This window comes from Rhopalosiphum padi, chromosome 2 (assembly GCF_020882245.1).
Source record: "Rhopalosiphum padi isolate XX-2018 chromosome 2, ASM2088224v1, whole genome shotgun sequence".
NCBI classification, from domain to species: domain Eukaryota; kingdom Metazoa; phylum Arthropoda; class Insecta; order Hemiptera; family Aphididae; genus Rhopalosiphum; species Rhopalosiphum padi.
This window is the reverse complement of record NC_083598.1, coordinates 71,875,672-71,893,233: the sequence shown is the minus strand read 5'-3', so window position 1 is coordinate 71,893,233 and position 17,562 is coordinate 71,875,672. Positions and strand designations below refer to the sequence as shown.

The 17,562-nt window shown below is 26.9% G+C and overlaps 2 protein-coding genes across 3 annotated transcripts in view; one reads left to right on the top strand and one right to left on the bottom strand.

The window, feature by feature from the left end:
- The window catches only part of LOC132919520 (uncharacterized), a 113,832-nt gene that overhangs the window by 85,823 nt on the left and 10,447 nt on the right, over window positions 1-17,562 (bottom strand). The gene's annotated exons all lie outside the window — the stretch shown is intronic.
- Window positions 11,814-17,562, top strand: part of LOC132919515 (lysosome membrane protein 2-like) — a 30,529-nt gene continuing 24,780 nt past the window's right edge. Inside the window, exon 1 of one of the 2 annotated variants that reach the window (XM_060981178.1) lies at window positions 11,814-12,208. The gene's annotated coding sequence lies outside the window, so the exon portion shown is untranslated. Of the gene's footprint in view, window positions 12,209-17,237; window positions 17,448-17,562 lie in introns of those variants that run through there. The other variant, XM_060981179.1, reaches the window with a different exon arrangement.

Below are 17,562 nucleotides of genomic sequence, written 5' to 3'. Positions count from 1 at the left end.
TTTCCAGTTTTCCACCAGTTTTAGGGTCAACAAAAATTTTTTTGGTTTATGCCCTATGTACCTACCGTATGATTATATACAATAGATTATAAGTGTATAAACTTGAGTATCTATTATATGTTCATTTAAATTACCACTATGCATAAGTTATTCCATTCTTCACTTTTAAATATTTACAATGATTCGTTTTTGAGTTACAGCAAAATAAAAAAATCGATTTTGTCGAAAACTGATTAGGTATGTATAAACATTCCCGTTTTTCATTATTTTTTTTAGGGGTTTTCCTGACGCTTTTGAAAACTACTGTTTTTTTTTTACTTTTAACCCCCCCCCCCCCCCTCCAAGGTATCAACTAGATGAATTTTACTTTTCAAAGAGGGGCTGAAATCAAAAATCAAAGCATTATTTCTACTCCAAAACGTGATGACAGACACAAAAATAAAAATAAAACATATATCATTGTAAAATCAATACATTCATTACTCCGTTCAGAATCTAAAATTATTTAAATGTGTTTATTTAACATTTATTTACTGTGCTTTGAAATTTAAACTGTCTTAAAATAGACCCCTAATATTATTTATTTATTGATATTATTAAAACGAGCATAGGCCCAAAATCCACAGTTAGGCTTAGGCAGTAAGTACCGCCAGTACCTATTGGAAAAGTAAGCATTTTGTATATATTTTAATATATTTTACTATTAACAGAAACGCGCGGATTCAACTTCGAGGGTGGAGCCGCCCCCTTGACAGTTATATTATATTTGTAAGGTCTAGACGTCTAGTATCAAATTCTAAGTATTGTGTTTACAAAATTATATAATATGATAAATAATATGAACATTTTTAGGTCTTCCTCTAAAAAAAAATCCTAGATCTGCCCTTAATTATTAATTGTTAGTATGTACATATAAGATCAATATTTACAATAATTACAATGATCAGTTGTTAGGAAGTTAAGAATCTGCTTGTAAATGATGGTACAGTGGCGTTCGTAGATACATACACCAAGACCAAGCTAAGCTGGAAGAATATTATTAAATAGGTACCTACCTATTAGTATTTATAATTAATGGTTTTAGACGTTTAACTCGTTTAAGTATAAATCATATCACCTGATGCCAAATTTTCATAAATTGTAAATTTGTAATATCGATTTCGGTAATGTTCAAAACGCTTAACGCGTAATCGAGTAAATAAATAAGTTTCCACGTCAAGTAAAATAAAAATCTTTTAAAAATATTGAATTTTATTAAATCTATCAATCTATGATAGATTGTATTAAGAAGATGTCACCTTAGAAAACGGGTGTAACTACAGTGACCTAGTCTACTCTTTATTACCTATAATCATAATTTCAAAAAAAGTCGTGGATGGACCAAACGGATACCTAAGTATAGGCCAGTATTCTCTACTACCTATGTATGTGGCCTTTTAACAAATTTTGTGTGGCCCGCACTAAAACTGATGAATTGTACATTTTAAAATCAAACAATACTACACTTTTAGAGTATGTAGGTAAATAAAATAGATACTTATTATAAAGTTTTATTATATGCAATTGCATTTGCATCTATTATTTAGCTTATCTTATTATTATTTTATCTTTAATTATTATCATTAAAAATTTAACTATAGAAACTATGCATTTGTACATCCAAGGGCCAAGGTAAAACATACAACATACACCAAACGAAGACCTTTTTTTTTTAGGTCAATATTGCGTAGATTTAAATAATTTTCAAAATTAGTAATTGGCTCTTTTCAATACTAGTAGGGATCGCTAGTATATACATAGTCACATGATGTTAATATTATATGATAAAAACAACTTTGAAAAAGAGATATTTTGTCTTCACTGAATAACGACCTTGAATTAACATGAAACCAATCTATTTTTTATCTCGCAATTTTCTATTTCATAATTAGGAGTTTTTTATACGTTATTATTAATATTATCTGAACTAATTACTATGTAATAGTAATATTACACAATCTTTTCACAGCCGAATGTTATAATAATGTTATATTATTGTTAAACAAATGATTCATCAATCATCAATATACCTATTATAGTATTATGTAGAAAATTAAAATAGTACTATCTCGTATAGGTTCTTATGTAATATAATATTATATTTATTATAAGCAGATAGATATCCAGGGGGTCTAAAGGTTCTCGACCCACCTCCATCCCGATTTTTTTGTGTATCAATCTTGTAAAAAAATAAAAATAAAAATGATAATCAAAATTATTTTGGACCCCTCCTCAAATTAAAATCCTTGCTACGTGCCTGATGTTAGATTAGGATTGCCATTCGTCCCGGTTTTAAAGCAAGTCCTGGTATCCCCCGTCCGGTCATTAAGCTTTGTTAGAAGCGGAAACCGAGAGAAAATAACTTTAATATTGTATTATTTTTAAAGGTTTATCTAAAAAAAAGGTTATTCAATATTATGTCCCGGTTTGGTGATTTAAAAATCTGGCAACCCTATATTAGGCACATACAATATACGCTGATAATAGTCTTCAGTTATACGGTATTTAAGTAATGGCATTAATAGAAGTACTATTATAATATTGTACATTGTATATTGTCCGTATGTGCACGGATATCGGATATTTTTCAATTATTAAATATTTTTCAGTGTGTTTGTATCACATTAAACTACTTAATTAATAGTCTTATAATTTATAGCCTACATAGTATCTACTTCTTATGGTAGGTACAGATAATTATAGGGCTTAAAGTGACTCAACATTATGGCAATGGGTATTGGATACTTTAATCTCTGCATAATCTCTACATCATATTATACTATTATTTTTAGTGTTCTATCTTTTATACATGTAAACTGTAGAAATAATTCTTATTATAGTAAGGGTAAGTACCTAACCTACTTAAAAATTGTAGTTTCATTACGTTGTTGTCATCGATGATAGGAAAAGGTCTTGTATTTATTAGTACTTATAAGTCATAATTAATTTAATTTACATATTACATGTGAATTTCTCATATTTTCCTCCAATTATTTAATACAAACTCAGCACTTATTTATTCAGAATTTAAGCAGTGTAATGATTAAAAATGTAAAAAAACAATACAATTAATTTTAAATAAAATCATTAAGATATAATTAAAAAATTAATTATAGTTTCATTAACACCTACATGTTTATTTTCTTAACCTTGACATAGAAAATCGCAAAATAAAATAAAATTATAACTATTAAATTAAATATAATAAAAATAATATTTTAATCAAACATGTGAAATAATGAGTTGATAAAATACATTTAAACTAATTAGGAAGGTACTCTACTCTGTATAATAATATTTTATCATACTAAACATTAGCTATTTAATAAAATAACTATACAACACTAAAATATATTTAAAAATAAATAATTATTTTTAAAGGATGAAATTATTTTGATTGAATTTAAGATTTCAGGATACCAGCATACCTTAATAATAAAATATTAAAGCGAAACATTTTTAAACATAGTCAAGTTCCTTCGTGTCCCCTCTCACATTTAAACATTTTAACATTACATCGAATATTATAATTATGCAATATTACAAAATAAAAAGAATATGTAGGATGTACTGGATGTAGCATTGTAGCCTATATTATATTACTTATATATTATTTTATTTTTATGAGGTACTTATTCCCAACATCATATAAAAATAACAGAAATGGATAGGAATGAATTAACCGCGCCTAATACGTCATAATAATATTATAACATGAATGAATGTGACGTGCGTATAGGATCACCTTATTTTGTTATTATATTATATAATAAATAAATACATTTATATTATTAATCTTAATTTAATCGTATTATTTGACCTTTTATTAACTATTGGAAGTGCTGTGAACTATTATTATGGCATTGTAGAATATGTTATGACATACAGCGAAATTGCATTCAAAACCTCAAAAAATAGGTGTGTGGTATAAAATTGTTATACGACATATTATTATATTTTATTATAAATAATTAGAACTTAAAGATATAATATAATTAAAATAGGTATTACGTTCATAAAAATTTACAAAGAACACACCAATTAAATAATATTAGTTGTAACAATTTATACTTTAATTTATTTTTATAAAAATACGTATAATAAGTACAGACGGTACAATACAATTATAGTACATTATATAATATATAAATTTCTTATTAGTGCTATGTAAACAATTTTAAAAAGAAATTATCGAAGTACTTATATTTTGCTATTGGTGAAAAAATACGCACTTTAAAGTTTTATACCTATGTTAATTGTTTGGATAAATTATTGCGTTAGTTATCAGTTATTACTTATTATTATTTATTAGGGCTCAGTTGATAACCTAAAAAACATTAAATAATAATTACATAAAAAAAAATGCAAATGTGACCTAAAAAATAAAAATGATAAAAAAAAAACCTTAAAATACCAAGATAAATAGTACTTTTTCCAATAAATTGTAATGCATTTGACTATATAAATCATATATTTACATAAAATAATAAAATACAACAAAGTTAATATAATTCAATTTGTATGAAACAGTATCAATATACAATTATTATTAATATAATTATTAAACGTTGGTAAGTAACTATAGACTAGTCAAAGGTACTAAAGGTACCTACTCGTATATTCTGAATTTTTGGTCGCATAAAACTTTTCTGGGATGTTGTTCTATTCTCATTCTGTAGGACTCTGCAGTATAGTTAGAATTGGCACAAACGGTAGTGGCCAATGGATCTATAGTATCTATAGGTAGAAATATTTTACCCAAAATAATCTCCAGCTCTCTTTCACTAATATATTAAAATATATAAATTAAAGATATAAGGTCTATGGTATTAATTAATTTTATTAAATTATTCACGTTCAGTTTTTCGTTAATAATATCATATACAGTGCTGGATTAACGTATAGGCAGTGTAGGCACGTGCCTAGGGCTATAGATAAAAGTGGCCGTCAAATTGGGCTATTTTTCTTTTTAATAGTTGCATTGTGGCAGTTTAACCGGGCGTTCGTGACGAATGTCTTAAATTTTAATGCGGGTGGGCTATAAAAAAATGATTGCCTAGGCCAGCGGTTCCCAAACTATGAGGCGCGAGCCGCTTGGTAAATATTTACTGTTAACTTATATTGTCATAAAAATAAAAATGTTTGTATATTTAAATACTATAAATTTGTAATTTAATTTTTTATGGGAGGCGCAATTATTTTTTTTTTAATTTTTAGGGTAGCGTGAACTAAAAAAGTTTGGGAACCACTGGCCTATGCCCTACAGAGCTATGGTCGATCTTAACCCAGCACTGATCATACAAATAAAACAACATTTTCACGGTGAATATTTTTTTGCCAATCTTTAATGTAATTTCTTATGCATAAAAAATAAAAATTTATATAATACATTTTATATAACTAAACAGGAAAAACAATAATAAATTTTATTATTATGGTACATGATCACAATTCACAATCTTCATAGCCCTAAGAATTTATTAGTGATTTTTATTTCTTCGTTCAAATTACATATAAAACAATATGACGATCAGTGCATTTAATAACAAGATAATAATAACAAAAAAGTATTCAAACAAGATTACAATACTTGTTACTAGAAGTTGTAAACTCAAGTATGCGGAGCATAAAAAAATACTACCAAGGCGACCGGGAACTACTAAATACGTCTCTAGTCCCCGTGTATATAATACTTATACAGGATGATTTATTAGGCTTATCGTTTGGAATACATTGTATACAAATAAATGTAACGTGTATGACATAATATTTAGCTATTATAAACAATTTATTTTTGTTTACTGAAGTGTCTGATTAATCTTAGGTATGATAAGAAAATGGTTTAAAAAACACTTGGAACATAATATGACAGTTACTTAAAGCCTAAAATAAATTATACTAGCTAATCAGTAATCACTAAGTTATGAATGTGCTATTATCGTGATAATAATGTTAATGTATGATTTATAAATATTAATAATTACAGAAAAATTTTTAAAGTAAACAGTAATAATTGTTTTTAATAGAAGTAATATGGTGTTTTATTTATTTAATATAATACTTATAAGTTATAACGTATAACTAAAACAAAAATTAAAACTCATGGTTTACTTAACAGTCGATATATTTAAAATTAGGTGTAATTAGATAGGTATTACACCAATCTTAAGTTTCTATAGATTTGAACTATTGAATAGCCTTATGGCTTATCTAATGTCGTACTTCGTTAATTGTTACTTTCGTTACTATAATAGTTACCATCATGATGTATTTGTTTAAAAAAAATATATTGTTTGACGATATTTTTGGCCTTAACCCGTAATATACAATCATATATAGAGTTATATTGTCTTATCTCTCCGAGAAAACAATTTTATTAACTCTAATTAGTCTAATTTAAACTTCCATAATCTATTGACTATTCCTATTATTGTTTAATAATTTCGTATACATATTAAATGCTGACTATAACATATTTATAATATAATAATATAAATACCTAGTTATTATTTTCACTTATTATCTTGAAAAGTGTTTATGTATTTTGCATAATTTTAACTTTAAACTGTTTAAAGTCATTACAAAACAAAGATTTTTATAAAAAAATTTGTTCTCCTTATTCTGGTTTTAATTTTATAATCTGAAGTAAAGTATTTTTTTGAGAATTTCAATATATCAAAATCTAATTTTATAAACTAGTTAATTACTTAGACCAGCGTTCCCCAAAGTGTGTTCCGCTAGATGTATGTGATAATTGAGAAAATAATTTTATATTATATTTAGATTATAGTATATATTATTAAAAATTATTATTTAAAAAAAGGTGGTTTCACGAAATACAAATTATTTCTCAAGGGTTCCGTGGTCTTAAAAGTTTGGAAACCGCTGACCAGAGCCGTGCCGTGGGGGGCCTAGGGGGCATGGCTTAAAGGGGCGCCAAAAAAATTGAAATGCATAATGATAATTAAAATAGGGGGTGAATATTTTTAATTTTGCTCTGGGCGCCAAATCTTAACGGCACGGCTCTGCCACTGACTTAGACACTTAGTTATTTAAAGCTTAAATGATCGGATGAGTTGTAGTGACTGATATTTTTTTAGACACCCTTATGCCCTATGGATACACTGTGCTCATCTAAACTTTAAAGGTAAGTTATTTATTAAATATTATTAATTAACTATGTTTTTGTTAGAAATTTGATTTTAATATAATATATAATATATAATATATAATTCAGACTCTAAAAAAAAATTCTGCTTCCGAACATGAAATTAAAAATGTTTTTAATATGTTATTAAAAAAAAGAAATCAACTTTAAAAAAATGAACCTTATTAAATAGTAAAAAATTATAATATTATTTTCTTAATGTTATTTCGTTATCGTTTCAAATTACGTAAATAATATATTTTCATGAACATAAATACTTTTTTAGGCCAGGACTCAGGAGTATTTACTGGAATATAGGCAACGTATAACCTATAACGTATTTAGTATTTACGTATTTTACAAAAATCACCCAGCACATATGTAAATGTAACAATATATTGCAGACTATATTATGTAGAATTGTTACAATTCAATTGTAGTTATAATATTTATTATCACGTATTCACGTGTTGTTTAGATGTATTTTATTGTATTTATCGTTTTAAAGATAGTATCTACCTAACGTAATCATGGTAAATTATATTAATTAACAATACAAAACACGTATTAAATATTTTTAAAACTATTGCAGATTATATTTGAATGTACCAACTTTTAATAATTTCGTAGATAGTAGGTATATCGCCTTATATTTAATATTTATACTTATTACAGAAATCAGGGAGATGGCATTTCCGATGGGCGTAAAGTGTATAATAATATTATTACCATTTATTGTTGTATACTCATTAAATTCATGTATTATGTAATCAATGAACAATATACTTATAAATAAGAAATATATTTTTGTTTTATTAGTAAGACAAGTAATGATAATTTAAAAAAAACAAAGAATTTTTTATGTTTTTGTTACTCGAGTAACGAGTTAAAGGATATAATTTGTTTGCTTTTGACAGTTATAGGGACAATTTGGCTGCAACTTGTTTGTGCACAATCCATAATTTTTACCTGAAAAATCGGAACTCGTTTGCGCACACGAAAATAATTATATTTTTGTCACGCCTGCACCGAAAGTTTGGTTTTCTACTGCAGTTGAAACGTTGGAAAGTGACCTTTTTCCGTCCAGCGGGTGGAAAAGTGAAAAATGCTAATAGTGTTGGTCGGTCGGAAAAGTGGAAATCCCGACAAGTATATTTACCAATCATATTATATTAAAATTATCATGCATTTTTAACTTGAACAATTATTAAATATTATTTATTACAATTATTAGAGAAGGAAAATGTATGTAAGTACTTTAATAATAAAGAAATATTAATATGCAAGGTATTAAACTATTAAAGTCTTAAAGGTATCTGTACGCAAACCATGTGTATGATTACGGCTCGACTGTTCTCAAACGAGTAATAGTTTTGTGCCCAAACAAGTTGTCTTTTTGGTATTTGTGCGCAAACCAGTACCGCCCAACAATTTTGGTTTATTTCTTTGTTAACCAAAAGACATGTTACGTTTTTCAACTTATTATGGTTTTTCAATAATTTTTTTTCTAATTAAAAATAATTTATGATGCTTTGTTTTTATTATAAGTTATAACACAAACAATACTTTTTATTGAATTATACCAATCCACCATTAACATTTTTTGTAGTTATAAATATAACCAAATATACCAAATAAACACAATGATAAATATAAATTAAAACAAATAGACGTTAATATTAGAATTCATAAAAATTTTTCTAAAAATCAAGTGCTTTCCAATATAACAGACAACAGTTTTTGCCAATAACTTGTCACATTGTATATAATATGCCTATATACATAAAATATATCCATAATGTGTACGCAAGTTACACACCATTATACATAGTGACTTATTAGCTAACAAATTTGATTGGTCTGCGTTCTGAAATTGGTACAATCTGACTGGTACAATACTCATGATCTGGAAAAAGTGGAATGTTAGGTTTGGACGGTTTGGTATCTATATTTTAGCACATTTTTTTTAGATTTTTAGCGGAGCGTAGGAGTATAATATTAGGTTTACAATCACGTGTGTTTTTTGTATCACTTGTTATAATTAGGTAGCCATTACACTTTGGAGAAGTAAAAATGCTTTAATCTTAGACTTTTTTTTTTTTTTTTTATTGAACAAAACATAATATTTACAATTTGTATTTACAAGTTATACAATAAGTAAATGTGATGAATGATGATGATTGATTAGCAGGAGGGGGAAGTCGCCCAGTGGCGGCACCCCGTGGAAAGCGATTTAAGGAGAGAGTAGGTCCCTACACCAGTTCCTTTTCAGGCGCCTGGGTGGATTACCTGGAATTTGATTGGATGATAGTTGGGTGATTATAGGATTAGAGTGAGTACTGAATGTTTTGTGTGTTTTTTTGTAGGTGATTTTGGCAAGGCTGTTTAATGTTGGAATGCAGATGTCTTTATGAAGTGATTTAAGTCATTGGTAATATACCAAGGGACACCTGATATTAGACATAGACAGATAGCCTGAAATGCCTGCGAATTGTTCTAGTACTTGAGGGTTTGGCTGATCCCCAAAGTTGTATGCCATAGTACCACATGGGTCTTAGAAGAGCCATGTATATACAAGCCTTGTAATACTTGAGAGCTTTGAGCGGAGTAAAGGTCTAAGAAGGTGGAGTCTTGAATTGAGAGCTTTACGCTTGTTTTTTAAGTGGGGACCCGATGTAAGGCGTTTGTCAAGAATTAAACCCAAATATTTAGTTTGCGTGGAAGATGGAATTGTGCATTGCCAATAAAGTATCTTAGACTTAAAGTGTGATTTCTGATAGCATATATATAGTAGTTAAGAGCTCAGTAAATAAAAATTCGCTACTGGTACTTTTACAATTAATCTAGAAAACGGAAAAATTTACAGATGACGCTCCATAAGATGATGATATATTTATACCCATATAAACTTAGAATTTAGATAACTAACTAGAGACAATAATAATTGTGAAAATACCCTCTTAAGGCTACAAGTCTGCAATTTTTTTCTGAAAAATTACAAAACAATTTCTACACACCCGTATATCGAATATTTAGTGATATTGTTGATAAAATTATATGTACATATATTAGTATAATAGTATAAAAATAACATTTAGGTAATTATATACTAATAATATCTTTTTATTTGAAATCATATTATATATATTGTATTATATTTTATACTGATTCATTTTCGCATAATTATGATGATAGGTATCTATTGATATAGGTATCGTACGTAGGTATAGGAAATTTATGAATTTGATACAGTACTCTAAGATTTATAACCAAACTTAATCTGTATATCATCTATTATTTATACTATATTATGTACAAGATATAGAGTATACCTATAGATCTAATCGTCTATCTGACTATAATTTGTTAAACCAAGTTTACATAATCTAATTTCAATATATTCCTATCACACTATTTCATTATTTTAATGACAAAAAAGTCATTTACATAGATAAATTGGTAAAAATAAAAAAAATTGGGTTTTTTGATTTACTTATTTATTTTAATACGCAATTTTGAATTAAAGTGTATTCAATCTATAATTCGTAGATTCAGGGCCACGGTTATTATTTGATATTTTACATTAATAATTTCTAGAATATAAAGAATGTAGATGTATAGCCTCCCGTTGCTATGATCTGTGTACGTTAATAACACATTGTTAATCAAATTTATAATTAAAAAAGTAATTGTATTTATATAATTTAAATATTGAATCCACCTCGCAGGCTAAAGAGAAATTTGTGTAGAGATTTAAAATCTTAACTTATCCAAATCAATCAAGCTGAATCAAGTCATAAAGTGTTACCATTAGGTGACTGCTTTTCTCGTGTATATCATGTTAAAAATATAAATATGTATCCCACATGCTTATTGTAAAAAATAATTACAGAATACAGATTGTATGTTCTAAAATAAAATGTTGAATTAACAGAATTTAATATTATTTTTAAATTATAATTTAATATTTAAGTTAACCGTCAAATATTTAGCTGAGGCGGCTGAGCCAATACGAATTAAAATGTAAATTATTTTTTTTGTAGTCTCCGTCGGTCGGGGACCCTGGGCTCATGTGTCGTCGTGCCTCTCGTTCTTAGGGTAAAGACTGAACTGCATGGACCATAGGTAATTTATACAACTATATACACCTCAACGTAACTGTAGGAAAAAAATCTCAGTAATTTTAAAATAAAGTCTTTACGTATAATTAAAAATTCCGAAAATCAGATTTTGAATGAAAGCACTATGGAATAAGGAAAAAAGGGATAAGCAATAAGCATGCTTGGTGAATCACCCTGTATTAAATAAACACATATACACGTGTCACGTACATTGTGTATACGAAAAGAAAACGACCTTGCGCGGATGGACACCAGAGCGAACCATCGCGATGGTAGAAGGTAATACTACACATTATTTTGTGACCGGCCCGTTGGCTATAACAGCCCGTCACGGACGTGGCTCGGCTTCCGCCCGGAATGTGATGCGATATTTTTATTATTTTCGTGTAAATAGGGTTCGTCTCCGACAACGTGGCGTCGTGGTCGTCGGCGGGTCTCGACTGCAGTAGGGGTGCCGGGTGCAACCGTCATCGTTGTCCGCCCATTTTCCATGTGCTCTCCGACAGTGCAGTGTGCACCGCGTATCCACACACATAATATACGCGCGCGCGCACACACAAACACACACATACGCACACACACATACACACACGCACACACACACACACAGACATTCAAACGCGCGCTATACGACGCATGTTTGTCGGTACTCGGTTGTACCGGCTGTTAAATAGTTATCGTGCGTGTTCGTGTGTTAAAAATTGTATTATTATTATGTTGTTGCAGGGCTCGATCGTCTCGGTCGAACACCGTTAAAAAAATAGTAATAATATTAATAAATAAACAATATAATAACACTGTGCGCTGACGACTGTGCGGCAAGTGAAGACATGAAGTGAAGTCTTGTTGCGTTTTCATAAAATCTCATCAACGATCCGTGTAAAAATGCATGCACATAATTGTAAGTACATTATATATAAGTTTCATTGTCTGTCTATAATATCCCATTCACGTTATGATCACATCCCTGGGGAAAAATCAACGCATATTTGCTGTATATACCTAGTTATTAAGGTAATAGATAAATATTTTCAATATTGTTATTGTTTATATAGCAACGACACAACGTTCTGACGTTCATATGAGTCTTAAAGATTTAGTAAACACAGAAATGCAGCATACGAATTGGTATTAGTAATATAGTATATAATAATATAATATTTCAGTATAGGTAGTCGGTACTATAGGTATTAATGGTATTTATTATAATTTATTGTACACCTATCTTAGATATAGATATATTAAGAATATTTCAAGGCATAATGATATTCGAAATGATATATATCATTATACTTTTATATAACATTTAATTGCTATAATATTTATCTAATCGCAACGTTTTAATAGGTACCTAGTAAGCTATTTTATGTTTTTTTATCGTATAAAACATAATATTGGGAAATAGACAATTTTGTTGTATAATAAGTATAAACGTCGGTAATTCATAGATGTAAATAGCGTTTAAAATTTTGGGTGAGGAAAGGGCTTGGGTTCAGTTTAATACGTATAATATCATAGAAATAACAAGAACTCTAAATAAAGTTCTGTTAGAATTAACATCACTATATTATTTTTATAAGTACATATCTTTTTGGCTAAAAATAAACAATATTATGATTCATATTAAACAAAATTAAAACATTTATAATAATAAAAATAATAATTTAATCAATAAGTATTATTCATTTGTTTATAAACATAACACGCATTAATCCGTAGGTATAAAAAAAAAATAATATTAACATTTAATGCTATGACGCAGTGGCGCATCTAAGGAGTTGAAATCCAAAATTCAGACCCTCTCCCTTTGAAACTCAGTAATTTGTAAATGAAATAATTATAATTATATTTATTTACGCGTTGAAAAAAAACTAATTGAAATAGATGTCTTCATTGTCCCTTCCTCTACTTAAAATAATGATACATTTTATATGTCGCGTCCGTCGCATTAGCGGAACGATAACAAGCAAATAGGTAGGAACCAAAAAAATTCTGGTTGCGTTACTATATTATGACGTTGCATTATTAATTATTATGGATATTAATGTAGATATGAGATGAATTGTCGAGATGCTGACCAGTGTTTATATTATGATGAACACGTTATCATTGATTATATATTTATAAACATTGTTATATAGTATCAAGAATATACGTATTTATAAATTGTATAATAAATGATAATATTTCTATAGGCTATATTAGTTAGTCGACAATATATAAACTATTTTTTTCCATTTATAACTCCATAGCAATTGTTTTAACTACCTATATTTTATTTATCCTTGAAATATTTTTGATGGGGCTTAACATTTTTTTTTTTACTGTGGGTTGAGTGGTCTGAGCACATAAATGCATCCCTTATTAAAGTCTAAAACTTCTATAGATGAAATTATATTATTATATCAATATACATTTTTATTAATGTATAATGTAGTATATGAGATTACAGTTAAAATTATAAACATATTATGTAGATATCTAATACCTATACTCGTCAAAACAAATTAATAGGTAAAATACCACGGTAACCACTAACCTATATTTAATTATATTTCAATTAAATTATACTTATCTTAAAATCTACAAATAAAATAAAAACATGGAAGTACAAAGAAAAAATATTTTATGAAAAGAATAACCCCAAAACGATAATATAATTCTAAATTTTTAGTGGAATGAGAATTGAAAAATATATTATTTTAGGTATATATAATTATAAATTGACTGATTTGACTGATCTATAAAGATTGGTAAATAAACATAAAAAAAAAATAGAAAGTAGGCCAATTACTCGATGATTTTTCTAACTTTAAAAAAATAGTAATCTATATAAAGATTTTTCATATTATATACCTTTATGAAACTTTATTTAAAACACTCATAAGTGTCTAATTAGAGTCTAAACCCTAGAGTTTTTTTGTCTACAATCCACCACTGTTATAAAAAGTTTTTTGAAAATTTACGATTTATTTAAGTTATATTTCATTTTTGCCGATATTGTTTATAGATTTGATTTTTACGTGTGTAAATTTTTAACAGTGTTATTTATAAAAATGAAAAATAAAAATTTAGTATAGGTACGTGTGTATATAATTTTTTGTAATTTACAGCACAAGAATACATGTTTATTCATAATTATAATTAAATTTTAAAAATATTCTTTAGAACTAATTTTTTTTTAATATAACTAGAATATTTTGTAAAAAAAGTTAATAATAAAGTGTAGTATAATAAAGACAGCTAAAACATATTTGAGATTAAGTGCTATAGAAAAAAAAATTCATAACCTATTTAAAATTCACTTTAAAAATTTATTAATAAACGTTTATATCAGGGCTCATCAATCAGTATTTTTGGATATAAACTTTAAGAATTCAGAAAGTTTTTGGAGACTATCAAAATTGAATGTATACGTTTATCGTTTATCTAAGGAACGTAAAGGCTGCGAAATAAAACAAATACAAATTAATGAAAACCTTATTTAAACCATACAAATAATAATTAAAAATTGGTGGGAAAGTGGATATCCGCTGTACAGTAGGTGTTTAGTGGTTTACTGTAATGAATATGTACACATTTGAATTCAATGATTAAATACGAAAACGATTCTAAGCGCCGACAGTCTATCGCCCTATCGCCTTATATATATTGAAGATGGGCAACTAGTCCGTGTACCTTTTTTATTTAGCCCGCGCAACATTTTAAAATTATTACTATATACAATTTCAGCGTTTATCTGTATTTTATTTTATAACGTTTTTTTAATAAATATAAAAAATAAAAATTAGTTCTAAATTTTAAATTTTTAAACTTGTTATATACTCTCTGGCTTGCTAAATTTTTTAAGTTCTAAAAATTGACTCTCTAGTAACTTCGAGTTCCCCATCCTTGCCCTATATCACTCAGTAGGTAAATTTCATGATATTATGTTTTTTAATATTCTCATTAAAGTAATTTATTTTATTATTAGTATTACGGTAGGTTAATTTAGTTTTACCAAAAACATTTTATATTGAATATTTTCATATTTAATTATTAAAATAATATATATATATATATATTATAAATACATTTTAAACAACGTTTATTGAAATATTTACAATTTAAATTATAATAAGTACAATGATTAAATTAGAGGGAAAATTGATAGTGCTGGGACGATGAAGAGGAGACTCACAGTAGAGCTACCTGTACATGAATTTTATAAAAATTACGAAGTATTGAGAAGATCTCTTGACCAGTTCCGGACGTTCCGGTTGAAGCATCTAATTGAGTTTCCAGGAAGTGATTTTAAGTGCAACTAAGATATGAGTTGGTTTGAGTTACCTTACACTTTATAGTAAAGTTTTAGATACTAGATAGTGAGTGATTGCAGTCTAATTGATGGTAGAAACTTTGAGGTCTTTATGTAGAGCGACATTTGTTACGTACCATGGGCGTTTTGATGACCAAAAGAATGCAAATGAATTGGTACGCTTGAATTGTCCTAGATTAGAGGATTTGGAAGTAGTACATATTTATACTATATAATATTATCGTTTTTATATTTTTAGTATAAAACTGAAAAAAGCTTAAAAATTAATTGTCTCAAAATAGCTCAAAAAGAGTCAAAATATTTTGAAAATTGTACAATGTATAGGAGGAAATAATAATATAAAACTTAGTGAAAATTTCAAGTTTCTACAGTTTTTAATTTTTAATTTATGAATTATAACAAAAAAAAATAAAGAAATCAATTTTCTCAAAAACTGATTTAGCATAAAATTTCTCATTTTCGTCAATATTTTTGTTTTACTTTTGACCTCCCAGGCTCCCAAAGTACCAACTACATCCAATTCAACTCCCAAAATTGAAAATCAAAGCAACTTTACTGCCCCAAAAAGTGATGATAGACAAAAAATAAAAATAAAACATATTATTGTAAAATCAATATATTCAACTACGCTCAGAATTTAAAATGAATTTCTTGTCTGCGGTTCAGATAAAGTTGGTTCAAGGTCATGATCAACCATACATTTTTTTATATAGTAAACTAAAGCCATAATATCAACAAATTAATAACATTTATTATACAGGATGATTCATTAAACATGTTCACTTTGTCTTCTTCAATAATATAATTACTAATTATTCAAAATATAATTACAGATCATAAATTCTAATTTTTGAGATTTTGTATATTACTTTTTTTATTTAAATTTGCAAAAATTTGAAAATATGGGAGCTATAATAATTTGTATAAATCTATCAATATTTATGATTTATATATATAGTTTATGTATAATTAAATATAATAGATTTAATATTACATCTATTTTATATTTTTGTAAGCCATTGTTAAGTATTATTATTTTTAATATAAACAATTTAGTAACTGAAAAATTACTTAAGTATTCAAATTTTTAATTAAGCAGATCAACAGCTTTGAAAAATTATCCTTTAAATAATTTGAAGTATAAATTGGTGGAAGAGGGCTATCATTTGAAAAACAGTAGTTCATATTAAGTAATATAAAATAAATCTCAAAAATTTAAAAATATGGTCCATAAGTATATCTACAAATTCCAAGAATCAGTATTCGAATAAATTCTTTATTAAATAAAAAAATTGAGGTGAGTATGCTTAGTATATCATTCTGTATATTGTATTAATGTACATATACATATCTGAATATAAACAGTATATTATATGTAAACGGGTTTGTTGTACGTAATACTACGGATATAAATTTACATGCCAATAACTAAATTTGTCGTAATTGCAATCGGTACTGCAGATAGTGTCTTGTGTTTTTACTATAGGATTTGTGATAAAATATATTACATATTGGTTTATTTTAATTTTATAATAGATAATTGTGTTATTGTGTACATAATAGTTTTGAGTGTTAGATTTATGTTTAATATGAAATGTATTCCGTTATAACTGTTATAAACTATGTTGATATTAAAATAGTTTAAAGATAAATTCTCATTATCAGTTTATTATAAAAATATATCTACACTTAGTTAAAAATTCTACATACCCCAAAGGTTGAAGAATTGTTTCTTTACCTAAATTATTGACGTCCTTGTGATGAGCTACATAATATACGCATTATGATTATACTTACATTTTAAAATGAATTGTCTATTAAGGTAAGTAACTTACATTTTTTAAATTTTCGTTGTAGATAATCTATTAAAACTTAATATTAAAAAATATACACATTATTAACCACGTTTTTTTAATAAATAATAAAATATTTTTTGT